This window comes from Coturnix japonica, chromosome 4, assembly GCF_054131305.1.
Source record: "Coturnix japonica strain WE chromosome 4, WE-NBRP24, whole genome shotgun sequence".
NCBI lineage: Eukaryota > Metazoa > Chordata > Aves > Galliformes > Phasianidae > Coturnix > Coturnix japonica.
The window spans coordinates 55270069-55287900 of NC_140666.1; the positions used below are offsets into that span (position 1 = coordinate 55270069).

At 36.4% G+C, this 17832-nt stretch overlaps 1 long non-coding RNA gene across 3 annotated transcripts in view; it reads left to right on the top strand.

The window, feature by feature from the left end:
- Window positions 1-17832, top strand: part of LOC107313578 (uncharacterized) — a 156104-nt gene that overhangs the window by 108982 nt on the left and 29290 nt on the right. The window contains exons 21-23 of one of the 3 annotated variants that reach the window (XR_014945381.1): window positions 3196-3460; window positions 11608-11675; window positions 12483-12512. This is a non-coding gene — a long non-coding RNA (uncharacterized LOC107313578). The other 2 variants (XR_014945383.1, XR_014945382.1) reach the window with 2 other exon arrangements.

The window sequence follows — 17832 nt, forward strand, 5'->3', positions numbered from 1 at the left end:
TGCTGATGCTCCTCATAACATGTAAGATGTTTTCTCTATTTGTAGCAGAAAGCCCAAAAGTGATGCTGGACATCACTTGCTTATTTTCCATTGTGGAAAAAAGCAGGCTGACCAGTGCATCAACAAATAGGAAAGAATGATTCAATAGTCTGTTTCTAAAGGAAGTTCTTCTCTGAAACTGTTGTCATCCAACTCAAAATAGCTGTTATAACTCCCTTCATTCATCATGTGTTTGTGACAGTTTTTTTCTTAGGAAGTGGTATCCATTTGCACAGTCTTTTTGTGGGGTAAAATTTTTGAACATTTTGAAGGCAGGTTTTGGTAGCTGGGTGGAAAGTGAGGCAAAGCTGTGCTTCTTTTGGCTGCTTGTACTGCAAACTTAATTCAAAATGAATGTGTACCCTCATGCTTTATGGCTTACACATTAGTAAAAGTTGCAAGGATTCAATACAAGTGACTTCATTGAATAAGTGTGAAATCCTGACCTAGGTTCTGACTGGCAAATGGCACTGGGGAGGCTGAAATTAAAAGTAGCTAAGTGGAATTCACCCAACTCTGCATTTTGGCTCCTTTTTCTCTCACAATAGAAAATAAAGAGAATTGCTGTACTTTTTGCTTCTCAGCACTTCTGAGAATGAAAGTAGAATAATCCCTGGATAAAGTCTAATTGCAGAACACTGCAGTGGTAAAGGAAGGGAACTGATTATTCAGTGATGTATTTTAAGGTTCCAAGCAGAGGGAGTGGGAATGTTTTATGTTCGAATAATTGGTTAGCGCTTGTTACAGGGAATCTGGCAATCCTGTTTTACGTCTGTGAGTTCACGAGTGAATTCTGTTTCATAAAGCAGGAACTTATTTAAGCTTTCACCAAAATGGAATTTTTTCTAGCCTTACGCTGTATAAAGTTCTTTTTCTTTCTCTTCTCTTCTCTTCTCTTCTCTTCTCTTCTCTTCTCTTCTCTTCTCTTCTCTTCTCTTCTCTTCTCTTCTCTTCTCTTCTCTTCTCTTCTCTTCTCTTCTCTTCTCTTCTCTTCTCTTCTCTTCTCTTCTCTTCTCTTCTCTTCTCCTCTCTTCTCCTCTCTTCTCCTCTCTTCTCCTCTCTTCTCCTCTCTTTTTTCTTCTTCCTTTCTTCTTCCTTTCTTCTTCCTTTCTTCTTCCTTTCTTCTTCCTTTCTTCTTCCTTTCTTCTTCCTTTCTTCTTCCTTTCTTCTTCCTTTCTTCCTTTCTTTTCTCTTTCCTTCCTTCTTTCATTCTTTTTGTTAGTCCTGTTTCTAAAAATGGTCAGAAATCTACGTGCTACTGTAACATGAGAAAGGAAAACTTTTGGCCACGTTTCTAATATATAGGCATATAGACAAGGGATCTACTGGAAAGCCTGCAAGGAAGGCCATTCTAGTGATTCAGTCCAGTTTTGCATTCTTTGGATTATTACATACTTTGGACAAGGTTAAGATAAACATTCAGTTGTTTGGGCTGTTACTCCAGTTGACACTCAAAGCATTTGTGTTTTTTTCATCAGCAGATCTGTTCTAACAGATCAGTTTCTAACCCTATTAATTACAGCTAAATTTATTTATTCATTTATTTATTTTGCATAGCACTTGACATAATGAGATGTAATGCCCATGTGCGTAGTTGTGAAGAGCAATTGCATGTTCACAAAATACTGCCAGATTTATAACAGCATCTTCTGTTATTTCTCTTTCTTACTGAGAGGTAAATAGACATAATCACACTGTATGGCAAAGTTTTGCAAAATACATTATCTCCCATAAAAGCTAGGAAATTATTGCCTGTCAGTTTTGTGTGTTTATTACTGAATATTATACAAGGCTGTATTTCAAATCTGCTGCTCATGAACATGAACAATTCCAGACTAAATAGGATACAGTTAGAGATGAAGTATTATGTTTGCGCAGATATCAGCATAGAGGTCTCAGCAATTTCTTTAGACAGGAAAGTGAATTATAGGTGCCAAGGTCTAAGAAGTCAGAAATAAATGTAATACTATAACCTGCATTTCAAGAAGAAAATTGGTTGCATTGAAAATAACAAACTTTCTGAATCTGAGAATTATGCACTCTTCTGTAAATCTGAGAATAGTTTTCCTCTCCATTTCCACTTATATCTTTACCAGAAGCTGAGGCTTTGTGTATCTGTCAGGAACCAAATATGCTTGTAAATATTTTCCACTCATCTGCCTGTTAACAAATCTGCTTCCAAAGTTTTTTAGCAATCTTTACCTAGTTACTCTCCACCACATACTCCAATCATTGTAGTAGTTACTGTTTTGCACTCATTGGGTTCAGAAGAGTTTGTCAGCCATTTAATGCATTCTAAAACTTAGTAGTAGAGAGAGATTTGTGTTCATTGTCTTTTAAATCCTATGAAGTACCCGATGAACCCAGAAACGGAATGCACAAAGCTACAGAATCTGGGCGTACAGTAAGCAGTTCTTGGGGAAGCCAGCAATCTCTAAATAGAAGCAAAGTTAAAAAATATATACAGTGCTCTGATTTAAATAGACAGAAGTAACTGTCCCTCACTGCAAGAAAGAAATTGAGGCACTGGAGTGTGTTCAAAAAACGGCAACAAAGCTGGTGAGGGATCTGGAGCACAGGCTTTATGAGGAGCAGCTGGGGGAGCTGGGATTGTTCAGTCTGGAGAAGAGGAGGCTCAGGGGAATGAGCTGAGAGTTGGCCTCTTCTCCCGTGTAACTGGTGATAGGACTAGAGGGAATGGTTTCAAGCTGCACCAGGGGAGATTTAGGCTGAATGTTAGGAAATACTACTTCTCTGAAAGAGTGGACAGGCACTGGAATGGGCTGCACAGGGAGGTGATGGAGTCACTGACCCTGGAGGTGTTCAAGGTATGTTTGGATGTTGAGATGAGGTACATGGTTTAGTGAGAACTATTAGTGATGGGTGGATGGTTGGACTGGGTGATCCTGTGGGTCTTTTCCAACCTTGGTGATTCTGTGATTCTATGATTCAATGATTCTATGAACTGCTCAATTATTCACAGCATTTCACAGCCAAGCCAGATTACATGGAAAAGGAATGTATGTTTTTATCTGCAGTTTGTCTGTGTCTTTGTTTTTCTTCATTATTGGTACTCCTTTGACAAAGTAATACTCTGGATACAGTAGCTGGACATTAGTTCCATATTTAACATTACTTTTGTTCTGTCTGCTTCAGAAAGCCTAGTGGGATAAGAAGTTGCACTGTGTGCTTTATTGCTTCCTATGTATGCCCAGTTCCCAGCACCTCTTGCCAGCTGGTTGGATGAACGCCTCAAGGACATGTACGTTGAAGTCACTGCTGCAGGAAGGATCTTCTGCTGCTTTCCTGCCACCACTGTACTTGGAGGAATTTTGAAATACTCACACACAACCAGATTCTGAGGAAAAATAAGTCATCTGGCAGGATAAAAAAAAAAACTAATGCATTCTCTGATACGACTGTAAGTAACTGCACTTAAAATGAAATCAAAGCCTGTACTGTGGGACAAGTATGCCAGCTTTGGGGAGAGGATGGAATTTTTTCATGGCAGACTTATCACTGGTTTCCTCAGTGAACCAAGATAAACGGAGCAAACTCTTTCATGTGGTCGCTGTGATTAAAGCAAGGTCCTCAAGTTGGCAGGATATCACTGAAGGTTTCAAAGTGGAAATGGGAGCTGGCTTTTTTCTTTCTTTCAGAGAATCCCCCTGCTATTTGTGCACAGTCTGTCTTGGAGACTGGCATATGCTGGAGTACATGCTGTCCGTAGTCTTGGAAATCTCATGGCAGTAATCAGGAGTGCACTGGTCCTTATGGCAGGCATCAGATGGGCTACTGCCAGGTCTTTGAACTACAAAAATAAATAGAGAATAGAACTGTATTGTATTGGCAAAGCCTGAGGCCTGGTTGTCTGTCTTGGAGTATGCTCTGGTGAGAGTGTTTAACTTGGATTTTGTCCATCACATGTGGTAGCTGCAGAAGTGGAAGAACAGAGCAATGTTAGATGGTGTATTTAAATACTGTGCTGGCTTAGCAGTCCTCAGGAAACTGTTATGCCCATTTTCTCTCCTAGGGTGCTGAACTCTACCATCTTTGCTGAGCATAGGTGTTAGTAGATGTGTAAATCTTTCAGCGCAGCTTGCTCCTTGGTGCTACTGTAAACCTGTATGAGCATGTACCCACTGGATAAAGGGCTCCATACATTCATTTATAATCCATAACCAGGGCTAGGGTAAGACTTGGCTATGCCATTTCTTTGCTGTTTTTGACAGCTCTGACTTAGGGGATGGGCTGGTGAACTTCTTTACCCCAGAGGACTTTGGATACAGATGAGAGGAGCTCTTCTTGTGTTTGGTTGAATTATGTCCTCTCCTCTCTCTTTATCTTGCTTCTTTTCTTCTCTATACTAATTATCTACAATATTTATATGATCAGTGTCAGTCTATGAGGCATAAGGCTGGTGGCTTGCTGCTGAAATACTCTGACATCCTTCCTTCTTTTTCCATTGCTGCTGTTTCAACTTGTATGCTGTACATATAGATTTAAATTCATTACCCTAAGAATCTTAAAGAAATGGTTTATTTTGATTGTATTCATGCCTGAGGTGCCATTCACTTATCTAGGTGTTTAAAGCAGGCTGACAATTTCTTATGGCTTGTATTTGTTTCAAGTGTTTTCACAAACATTTTCCCCCACATGTATATTCTGGTCAGTCCTCTGCCTCAGCTTTTCAGAGGTTGTAGTCCAAGTAGCTGCTTACATTAATTAATTATACTGAGCTTCACAGAAAGAGTAATTATGAAGTAATCACTGTGCTAAAGTAAAAGAAGCTAAAATCGTGTACTATAGGTACCATTGCACTTGAGAATACAATATCATTGTGCAGCATCTTTGGTAACAAGAAGCAGACAACATAAGTTTGAAAGTCTTGTCTTTATTAAGACAGGATAAAATCTCATTATTGCATTTTAAGCAGTAGGATTTTGTGTGCTGTCACTGGATTTACAATAGATAGAATTGATGAAAGAAAGCTGAGCTGCAATGATAGATCTGTTTATAGTCCAAGTTAAAGAAACTTTTAGAATAAATTTGAAGATGTTAATTTAATTGAACACTTCAAAGTTTACCTGATTTTTCCTAAAGGCAAAACTGTAAATATATTATTTGCTGTAGTACAAATCACAAGTCCAACTCCCACAGATTCTGCCTAGATTTTCTTAGTAATACACGTACTATATAATTTAACAACCCACAGTAGACATCCTGAAACTCATAGGAGACTTGCTAGTTCAAAGACCAGTACAGAGCTACTATGCATGCTTTGTTGTTTCATGTTTTTCAAGTTTATGCAATGAAAATTAATAACTGAGAATAAATTAAGTTACTAATAAATCTTCAAAGCATCTTTACTTTCCTGACTTTAATTATCTAATTGATAATTGTGCAGATCAAAGGTCCCCTTGGTACTGATCTAGTTTCAACAAATTAATGCTAGACCCAGATACACATTTGTGTATAAAAGAACCAAAGGGTTGTTTAAAAATGGACACAATAAGATTTACATTACATTTTAAATCTTTTTCCCAAATCACATTAACAGCAATGTTGTTAAAATATTTATGATTAAACATAATCTATTCTGCCAGATACCTACTATTTTTTTTTTTTTTTCCTAAAGAGGTTTACCATTTGTCATTGTCTAATAAAGTGTAATTAGACAATTTGAGTGAGAAATTAAATCCTGTTACCATAATCTGGGATTAGGATATGTTGTATACATAAGATGCATTTCTGAAACTTTACTATTTCCACTTAGATTGTAGTTCCCATAACCAGGCTCAGCTCACTCAAAATGAGGATGATATAGATGGTAAAGTTGAAATAATTGTTTGTTTGGGCTGCAAAAATTAAACAGATGAAGCATTTAAAAAATCCTGTTAGACATCAAGGATTTGTAAATGTCGAGAGTGTAAGAACACTTAGTTTAATGTGCTATAAAAGATAACACTAAGACATGCATGCATGCACACAAACACATTAACTTCCTCTCCAAAAACATTACTTATACAGCTCAAGCTGGAGGAATCTCTGTATCTAGGGAACACTGCAGACAAATATGCTAGGATGGAGATCAAGGCTCTTCTCTCCCTTCCTTGATGGGGACCAAGGCGTTTTTTTTTTCTGTGACACCACATTCCAGCAGCAGCACAGAGGACCCTGCTGTAGAGATGCACATCCCAAATGGGACAAAATTTTGTCCTATTCATATTAGTCCACCTTTTTTTTTTTTTTTTGTCTCCAGTTTTCATAGATGGTGTTTTTATCTTCCAGCAAAATGACTGATGTGAATAACCATAGACCTGTAATGGCTCTAGTCAGTCTGCTCCTGGGGCTTCATCCAACAAATCTTTTAATGTCCTTTTCTCCTGCTCCAGTTTTCACTGTTCTTAATAATAATTCTAGAATTTTCCCATCCATCCAAAATTACAGAACCTAGTCACTGGGATTCATAGCACTTCTTGCTCTTTTTGAAGTACTTCAAGATGGACAAGTAAGACATCTCATTAATGGCATCTAGGGCAGCACCTTGTCTTACAGCATAAATTAAAAGTAATTGTGAACAGAAATAATGTAATACAGCATATAACAATGCAACCTCTCCCCATCCCCCCCTGCAGCTCAGTTTATCTAGGATTTATTATGGTGTAGCTAAAGGGAGGAGAAGGAAAATTTTAGAGATAGGGAGGGGAATGATGTGAATTACCCGAGTACAAAGTAGGCTTAGATCATGAAAGAACAGGGCCAAAGTAACTAGATAATGTAAGCATAAGGCAGGAGAGTTAGCCAGCACTTATCTTCATTTATAAATAACACTTCTGAACATTTTCTTCTTTTCCCTATTTAGAGACAAGTATTCTGCTTTAAACTAGACCTTCTGTGAACATCAGAATCTCACTTACCCTAGGTTAACCTTATGACGATGCAACATACAACAATGCAGCGTATGACTTTTCAGTTTAGAGCAACACAGCATGTCTCCCTGTTCGGACTAAACATGTGCCAAGACTCCGTGATTACTGAGAAAGGTTGTACAAAGACAGTAGGAAAACATGAATCCTCATTGGTCCAGTCTCATGAAAGAGGCTAATCTCCAATTTTACTCAGCTGTAGCAGAGTGTACCCTCAAAACATGATGCAGGAAATTCAGGGAACACTCCTAATAACTCCAAAATTTTCAAAGCTTACATGAGCTCCAGCTGCCTTATAGCCAATTAACAATATATCAAAGCTTATATGTGTTACTTACAAAGATATGAAACTCTCTGCCTTAATGTTTAACCTGCCACACAATAACTTGTATTTGATGCAACTCTTCAGCATGATTCAATATTTTACTTTGCAAAAGTATTTTATTATTATTATTTCCTTTTTTCTTCTAATCAATGACAACAGTGGGCATGATTTACTTCAGATTCTGGTATTGTGCTGAGTTCTTGCTGCTGGCTTATCCAATTAACCTATGATCAAATTGTCCAAGGCAGAAGAATAGAGCGTGGAGTATTTCAAGGTTTAAGAGGTGGCTATGTCTTCAAACTTGCTTATGTGATTCCCTTTCCAAAACATTTGTGATTTATCTGCTCATAGTTTACAGATTTTTCAAGCCAAAGTTTCCAGGGCACAGAAGTACTGTGGTCACCCTTGCTGGCGGTTCATTAATGGTTCATGGAAAGCCAGGAGGTGGTCCATAATGCTATTTTTCTTCTTACTGGCAATTGCTAAGAAATATAAAAAGCATAATATTAGTATAATATCTAATGATACTTCCTACTGTATTCCCAGGTGAATGATTACTGATAACTGCCACAGTGATGCTGTAAAATGCAAATGTGAAGAGAAGATTTCAGCTCTGGTAGCGGATAAAGAGCAGATGCAGTAACTGCAACTGTCAATAACAACCTCGCTTTGTTACAAGATGAATGAAATTTTAGTAGTTCTTTCTAGTGAAACATTCTTTGGGTTATGAAAGTTTGAGCTCTCCTTAGCTTTTATTTAATAGAAAAATTAGCATATTAAACAGACAAGCTATGAAGTCCTTCAAATTGGCATCTATTTTTTTTCAGGCTTAAAAGTATGCACATAACATTGACCTATAGTAATATTTCTAACGTCTATCAGAGCTGTAAGGAGAAATACAGAACAATGATAAAAGAAATGTTGGGGTTTATGCTTCACTAGAAGCAGATATAGCTGTTCTGTTACTCCCAAGGTTCCTCTGATTATGTTAGGAAACAGGCTGCTGAGTCTGGCCCTTTTATTTTTTTTCTTTTTGATCTAGGAAGAATTGTTTTTGCAGAATATACACAAAGTACTGTAGCAGGGCAAAGTATTTTTAAAGAAATAAGAAACATACACTAAATTGTTATTCTTGGTATCTTCTTTTGATCTTCAAACTTACACAAATTCTGTGAAGTGCTTTAAGTTCGTATTTGACATTTTGCCCAATGAACAGATTTTCACAGAAAATGCCAGCTGACAACATGCCTAATACTGGTTGGTCTACCTGCCTATTTACTGAAATATATATGATTTTGAATTGCTGAAGAAATTACTTCTGCTAGCTAGAATTATCTTTTATATATGAAGGATTAAAATGCAAGGAAGAAACTGATTCTTAAGCCACCTGCAAGACTTCTTTCAAAGTCCATTCCAAAATCTGCTTCCTGGCATGTCTCCTCCAACCTTATTTTAACCAGAGACCTCTCCTGGATTTTAATACCATGGAATTTATGCAGTGGAAAGATGCAGGAGTCTCTAAGCGGCTTTGAAATACGGGTTGCCTGAATCACCTTAACTTGACTTTCAACATAGGTACCAAAGCTGAGGTGGGAGAGAGAAGGTCTGTATGAAACTTGTCTGATATGTAGAAGTGCAGCCACAAATCCTTGCATGATTTGAGGGGATTACCAAAGTGTAATAAGATGCAAAAAAAGGATTAAAATGCTCACAAAAAAACATACGGCAAAATATCAGCTCCTTGTAGTAGCCTTGCTTGACCTTATCTTAATTTTCTGTGTTCAACTAGAAAGGATTATTCTGAGAATGAGTTTTCATTCACTGATGGCCAAAACCACAAGTAACTTTGCTCATTACCAAATAATAAATTTAAAATGAGAATCTCAGCAGAGATGCTGTGATAAAAATCTGTTATACACAAAAATAATTGTCTTCATTTCAGGAGGAAAGAGAACCTAGTGGCTTTCTGTGTTTGGAAAATAATAGCATTTATTTGAGAAGGATGTATTTAGGATGTCACTTTTTAATCAGCTACTACTAAAAAACTTAGTTGCACTTATTATTCTTTATTTTAGAAAGCACAAGCTAGAAGCTGTTGCTTTATTATTCTTGTCTGCTAGTGTTTAATTTGTGCTATTTCATGTATGATTTAAAAAATAATTTACAAGCTAATGGATCTATTCCATTTCTTTTTTAAATGAAGCATGCAACTTGAATTGTGTACCTCATATTCTTTTTATTTAATTTTTCTTCTCTACTAGTGTTCAGTTTGATTGCTTGAATGCGTATGGAATTACGGTCTTTTATCTTTTATATGATTATCACCTGCAGGCAGTTGCATCTGAGCTCCTGATCCCTGACGACAGCTTCTCCTAAACCTCTATGAAGCATCAAAAAGATTTAATGAAAGGCCAAAGAAATGAATAGTTTTTTGTTATTGTTAAAGGATCTTAGTTGACTGTTCAGGTTATCACTGCACTCATAAAAGAAAAATGCATTTATTGAGTTTTGTCTAGGCTCTTAGGCCGATGCTCCTTATACAGTAATAAATGTCCTCTGTATCAGACCACCACGGTAGGCTTTCAATTGGAGATCATTGGTTCCAGCAACTCTCTCCTGTTTGATAATCTCAGTTTAGCTGTAGTCATTTTCTTCATTTTGTTTATATCCAGCAGCACATACTGTACCATTGTATTTTTCATGCTGAACTCGACATGAACTCAAAGGTGATATCCTGCTTCTTTAGAGTGGAATTCTGTTTGAAATTGTAAAATTCTATTAAATGTGAATTTTTAACCATGTTTAGACTTTCAGTGCAAATTTTATTTATTTATTTATTTATTTATTTATTTATTAAGATTTTCCAAGGGAATGAAAGTGCTATCAATGTTATGATTTTCTAGACATTATAATGTTGAGCTTGTTTGGTTGTCCATCTGTATTTGTGACACTGAACAAGTTTAAGTTGAAGTGGTGCCTTGATGACCAAGATATCTGAAAAAGTTTTAATCAAAAGTGTTCAATAATTTGATGTCAGATTTATCCATTTCTAAGTTCAGAAATTTTTTTTTAGCTCAGCTTCAAGAGCAATTCAGCAATGACTTGCTGTGAAAGGAGTCATCCTCCTCCTTGCAGCTGTTCTCTGACGTAACTATTCTGCTATCTTATGGATCAAAATCAATACAAATGCAGCTTTTTGAAATGCCTGGATGACGTATCCTGTAGAAAAATCTTTCACCTCCATGATAAATATTTTGAAGCTTAATGATTAAAAAGTGTAGATGGTTTGGGATGAGTGTTGAAAATGTTAGCTAGAACTGCCTATCCTACTTCTGCATTATGAGTTTACTGTATTTATCTTGTGAGCTTTGTTTTGCTGTTTTGAGCCTCATCGTTGCCCGTATTGCTTTAAATTTGGCCTTAAAATGCACAACACTGCATGCCTGGCAGCTCTGCCACCTGTGGAGGAGGTCAGGGTGGAGTTTGTGTTAGTTGGTCCCCTCTTGATCCCCTGGTCCTGCTGGTGCTGCCTTGCTTCCTAATCCAAGCTCATTTTGAGCAATATCATTCTTAGAAGTATGGATATCCCACAGATGGTGGTAGTGTAGGGAAAATTCTATATTAATGAAAAATATGCTTTTAAAATATTTTCCCATTGTATTTAATGTTGGAACGTTCAGTGCTGAGTATAAATGAAAATAGATATATTCTTCTTCCCTAATCCTTCCATATATTACAAGATTCTCTTGCTTTTTCCACTTGTTCTTGGATTGTATTTATAAAACTATCCTAGCAATATACCACAATAAAACTCTCTCCAGCTGACAATAATCTCTTTCTCAATATTTTCTGAGATTTTCTCTGATATGCTGAACTTTGTCAAGAACATAACAGGAATGCACTCGTGATATTTCATTCTTCATTTACTGAAAGAAATAGAAAAGGGGCCAAACAATTACTTTATCTAGAGTACTGGAAATATTTATTTTTATATTAGAGACTGCCTAACTTTCTGCTTTATATTATTGAAAGTATTGTAGTATTTTCCTGTCTTTTCTCTTACAGAACATTTTTTTTTGTTGTTGGTGGAGGTTTTATTTTGTTTATTCTCAGAATACTGATCTGAGATTCATCTTGTTGCAATTATTCTATTTTTAATGCTATATGTAAAAGGAAGTGTCTTGGCTTGCTGTTATAATTCCTTGAGCATTTCCTGTGCAAATCAGGTGATATCAGGAACCAAATCACTTTCATGTAGGCTTTGAGAAGTTTTGTGCACTTAATGATAATTCTTTCTGTCTTTTTCCTTCTTAGCCTTCACTGTGCATAAATAAGGCCCTTAAATGAAGTTTACAATACGGTGGTGAATGAAGATAAAAAAGGTAACTATCTGTGTTTATCGTGTGACCTGAAAGCAATGTGGACTGCATACTTAAAGTTTTGTAGTTTTGTTTTCTCAGAAGCTGTGTTACTTATTCCACAAAACGGTTGAAAGTGATCTATGAGATTTTTCTTGATTTAATTTAATAGGGCAGTATTATGATGAATTCATTGCTATTTCAAGCATTGTACCATTTTATTTTCCCTCTTGAGAAATACTAAGCCTAAAATTTCTAAAATACTTTTCTTTCTTTCTTTTTTTTTTTTTTAATTTGTTTTCTGTAAAATTATTGAAGTCTGTCTTCCAGAAAACAAATGTAAATGTACAACAAAAGGTACTGTACTGTAGTTATAAGTAGAAAATGAGATCAAGATAGGACTACACTTTTGGTAGCAATGCTTACTGCATTAAGCCCAATTGTTGGGAGTATTCATGGCACATAGAGAAGACAGTGTTAATGTGGCTGTGTAAGCAATACCATTCATCTATCTGTCTGGATATATGATTGTGAGCTCAAGATTGTTTATTGTCAAAGGCTGATTGGCTAATAAATGCTGGCAATGGCTTGGATTCACTGGAATGCTGCACAGCTGCAGCATTAGTCAGACTTTCCCTTTTCTGAATTCTGTAATCCCTTCAATATTGCATTAAATATGTTTTCAATACTTATCTGGATGAAAATGTGCTGAATATTGCAACTGTTTAATTTTGATGTTTGTCACGTAGGAAATCTATGTAAGGCAGAAAGTAACAATGCTTTTGCTGCTAAAATCTAATGCAGTTTTTTCTGTTCTCTTTGCTCATTCAGATGCTTGCGCTTGGTCTATTTATGACATTGGTAAGCCTTTGTTATCATTCAGAGGTGGAAGCATGTCAGAATTTCTGAATCCAAATTTCAGGCCTTAGTGCTTGGCTGAACTTACTGAGTTGACCCGTCACCCTATGTAATAATCAGAGCTCCTATAGATTTTAGCATCAGTGGAATTTAATGGATGGATTTTGGATTCATTATACCTCACAGTCCAAATCCTTGACAAGCCAGGAGCTGGAATGGTTTATTAATATGTCACTATTTTTTTATTGGTTTTCCTAAACAATCAGATGGTCTATTGTTAGCTGATCTATTGTGTCTCTCCCAAGATTTTTAAACAAATTTTATCTATGAACCAGATTATTTGGATAACAGTGATTGCAATTAATGATGTGGGAGCAGGAAAATATGCTCGCCTTATGTTGTGGGTTCAAAATTAAGACAGGGAATCCAAACACATGCAATTCAAGTTAACCACATGGTCTAATGCAGTCCTGGCGAAGCTAATGCTCACTGGGTCCATGTGTTTCCACCACCAAGTGCTTTTCCAGCTGCTGTTGAAAATAAGAAAAGCACACCAAACAGAATGGACTGTAGGCACCACAATAAGCTTGGGATGATTACTTTAGATATTAGCCTAACCTGAAAACAAGTAGGCTGTACACATTAGGAAAAGAGAAGGTCATTAAAAAATCATATTTAAATTTTAAGCATTTGTTTTCTACTTTTTGCCCAGCTCTATTAGTAAAAGCCTGATCAGACTTAAGCAAAAAGCTTACTGAATCTGTAGCTGTAAGTCACTAGTTCAAGCAGATTAACGGTAGCAGAAATATACATTAAGTGAAGGATAAAAATAGTTCTGGTGTTCACATTGCAGTTAAAACAAATTTCAGTCACTTATTTGCAATCATAATGCCATCAGTAAGTGATTTGTAGAGACTACACCCTGCATTCATAATGAAGTATTTCCTTAAGAAAAAGATGGGTGACCGTTGGGGAAGTTTGAATGAGTGTTTTTCCTGTTCCATAGAAACACAGAAAGCTTTAGAAACCAGAACTGTTGACATCATCTGAGCATAACAAAAAAAGTTTGACTGAACTGTTGCAAGCCTGTTTTGAAAACTAGATGCCTACATAATAATCTGGAACACAAAGTGGCATTGTTTGTCACATTATCTCTTCATTTAAAATTCTTTTCATTTGGTGTCTTGACAGTGGTACACTGACAAAACATTTCAAGTGTTTCACTTAAACAGGAAAATTGAATACTGTTTTCTTTGTTCAAGAATATACTCTAAACAAAGAAAGAAAGAAACAAAAATCCCCAACCTGAAAGGATATGAAACGAAAATCTCCAACCTGAAAGGGTATAAACCTTGTTCTTCTCCAGCTGTATCCGAATTTTGGCTTTGCAGTATTTCCAGGCACTCAGAGCAGTTTCTTATTTTATATATGTCATTGATAGCCAGTATAACTCATGTATCCAGATTGTGATTTAATGTTTCATAACAGAACTTTTTACCTAGAATGATTTATCTTGTTTGGGACTTTGGAGCTGGTGTTCTTCTTCTTTCTGTGCCCATCTCTTCTGAAGTGCTAATATTCCCTTTTCCTCAGAATATTTCTGATAGGCCATTAATCTATAGTTTACAACTTGCTGCACTGGATTTACTCACTGCTAATTTATTTTATTGATATATCAGGTGGGTCATAACTTAAAATTTGTGTGGCTTAGATGCTAAGGCTACTTTTTGCACCAGTAATTTCTTGAATTTCTTGAACTGAGATGATTGTATTACATCAAAGACATCTAATTAGCTGATTTGTTTATTGACTCTAGTAGTAAGGTCTTTAGTGATATTCATCTTACGGTGTTACCTTGTCTAGATCACAGCAGATACAGGAGTTAGGGTGCCACTGAGACAGCTGCTGTCTTCTTGGGGAAGGAGTAAACTAAAAAAGAGTCAGTACCATACATTTTAAAGGTATTTGAAACAATAAAGCAGTCATTCATCTACCCACATTACAAACACTGCATATCCTTTCAAAGGAGGACAACTATAGCAGATATAGCAGAAGAGGGAATTTCCAGGTAAACAAAGCTATGTGTTCTAGCAGTTGATCTGCAGAGTTGCATGGGAAGTATCTGATCAAGATTAGTCAGGAGATACGTCAGTCAGTAAAGTTGTGGAATGGACTGTATTTATAAAAGTAAGATATTTAGAAACATTGAGCAATATGTCACTGATGCTGTCAACACAGCTACAGCTTATCAAGAAACTTTTACATCACTACACCTTCTAGTAACGTCACAGACCCCAATCCATATGGACTATTTTGCTGCCATGTCACATTTATTTAATTGGTTTTCCACTGTCACACAACAGCTGCTTTTGATATTGCCCAATCAACATTTTTCTCACTCAACAAACATGTTTCACATTATGCTTTCCCCACATCAACAGACATCCATTTTTTCTATTAGATGAAACTTTCAGCCCTCAGACTCAACTGCTGTAGATTTCTTTCTCTACATTTTTCTCTGCACAATGTTTTTCCAATCAAATATTGCTTCTGACCTTTATTCAGTAGCTACCACTTGCAGAACACTTTTAGATAAGTATTGTATTTTTCCTTCAGGCGTCTCTTCTTATCCCAATACACAATTTTTTATGATAATATTAGCCATTACCATTTGTTTACAGTCAAGGGGACACTGAGGTCTGTTGGGATTTGTTTCCACAGCTTGTTTTGTTTTGGCATGATTTGCTGGTTTTATATCTATGCTGCTATTGTATGGTTCTGTCAGCAAGCTCAAATTGTGTGTGACCATGACAATAGGTGTGAGTGGGGGGAGTAGTAGGGGTCTCTCTCACCCTCTTCCATCAGCCAGCTCTCCATCTTTGCCACTTGGAAAAGTGCAGCCCTCTGTTTGCATTGCCCCAGCTGATCCACAGGCCAGGGAAGGAGTGGGTTGCTCTCAGTAACACATGGGTGCCCTTTAGAAACTCTCAAACAAAACATTATGGCAGATTATATCGCATGGCTTTGACATTAGGTGAGGAGATCACCAAGAAACAGTTTAACAACTTAACTTGGTTATGGAAAAGCATTGTGCAAGAATAACAGAGAAGAATTGCATGGTATATAAATACTATTATTCAAAGACAGTTACTATTATTATTTTTTTTCTTTAGATTCAGTTTGGGATCACTTCTGCAAATACACAAAGCAACTGGCCTACACCTGTTTGGCATCTAAAAAGATATTTGTTCATGAACATGTTCACAACTAGAATTAACACTGAACGTTTAATCTACTTAAACTCATAATACCTCAGCTTTAGTATAAGTGCTCTAGAATTGGGGATGAAGTAGTTTTGTCAAGTTTTAATTCTGAATCATCATTTGTATTTACATTATTAAAATTGGAGTTTTAAGGAAAGTATTTACACAACCAGACATTGTTTTGAGGTTTTGTAACAGTCGTGTTCATTTTTCTGTCTGGAAGGTGCTTGCTAAATCCCAACCATTATCACATAGTCTAACAGTTGGGCTTTCAGTAGTAACTGTTCTTATTGTCAATCTAGATCTGCTTTAATTTTCTGTTTTAACATCTTTCTGAAAGACATAAAAGCAAGTTTGCACTTTAGTATCTGTGATCATTAATACTGTCCTCTCATCATTCCAGTTTTTATGACCACAGTGAGAAGTTACGTGACCTGCTTTTGTAGTCCACCTGCTTTATTTAAACCACAAATTACAATTCTGCTCCTTTGCCACTACTGCATAGTCCTCAAAAACCATCTCTTTCTTGCTGAGTATGAGAATGAAATCATGGCTACTTTCTGCTGGGCTTAAGACAAATTCTTTAATAAGAAAACTGCATTTTACTTGGGAGAGTAACATTGTGTGGCAGGGCTATAGCAACAATAACACCTCTGCTGCCTGAAAATACTTACCTTGGGTGGCTTAGATGGCCCCAGATATTTAAGAGCATTTTTCTCATACTGGAAATTCCCCATGGTACATTATTTTCTACTGAGAGCTAATAACTGCGCTGTCTATAAAGCAACTGGTCTTAAGTTTATTAGCTTGCAAGACAGAAAAATAACAGACACATATCATTGACATTTAACAAAGACATCTTTCATGGTCTTCTGTATTTTTTCATATGCAACACACGTTTCTCTTTAGTTAGAAAAACACATTTTGAACCACATTCTGGGTAACTTCTTATGAAGCAAAGCATATTTCTCAAAAAGGCCCTTAATGCTTCACCAAATACTGTGTCCTCTTTAAAAAACTTCTAAAGGCTTTTGCAGAAGAAATAACATGTCAACTTCCCCAGTGAAAGCTGTTTCACCCTTGCCATAGCAGCCATACTATTTACCTTGGCATCAGGGGTGAACATCGTTGTATTCCTTCACTGGAATAGAAATGATTGCAGAAATGATATTTATGAGAAATACTTTGCAAATTCCTATTCATGCTTTTTAATAAGTATGGTACTAATCAATTCCTTTTGGGTGGAAGAATGGGTCACAAAAAGATTATGCACATGATTACTCTAAAGCAAAGATGTAGTGATGGTGAATTTTTATATCTAAATAGAAGACCTTTCCACTAACTGGATGCATCTCACGGGTAGGTTTTGTGCGCAGAAGGTGATCCAGTCAACCATGAATATTTTTCTCTTTTCAGAGATCAATATTAGCCAGAATATATTGGGACTGTAGAAAGTTGAAAACTACCCTCAGCTCCTGAATTTTGGATAGCTAATCTGTACAAATTAACTGGTACTCAGTGACACAGAGCATGCTGTTGTTGGCTTGTTCTTTCAGCAACCACATCCTAATAAAATAATAATAAGTCATATGCATACTTGTTAAGTTCACAGTAAATAACAGGTGAAGTGAACTGTACAAAACTTCAAAAGCTAAATGTAGATATTCTGAAAATTCTCCTTGATGGCCTGGGATGCTATTGAAGCTGTGGCAAGTATTTCATTAGCTCAAATGGGAGTAGGACTGAGACTGTGATTATTCTTTTTTGAAGCCTCTGAAGAAGTCCAAACACCAGCTGTCCTGACTAATTATAGCAAAAATTCAAAGGAGAACAATAATTCAGTGTATTCCTATGCTGTCAATATCACCTAAAGCAGAGGGATTAATTTTCGTTTTCTGAGACCCAAACATATCCAAAGTCTACTGAAAAAGCCTGCTTGTGTGGCACTTTAGGGGGAAAGGAACAGAGATGAAGAAAGAATTAGTAACGATCCAACCTTGACACTAAAGAGAAGGGATTATAGGGCTAAGGGAGAGGAATGCTAGTGTTTTATAGCTGAA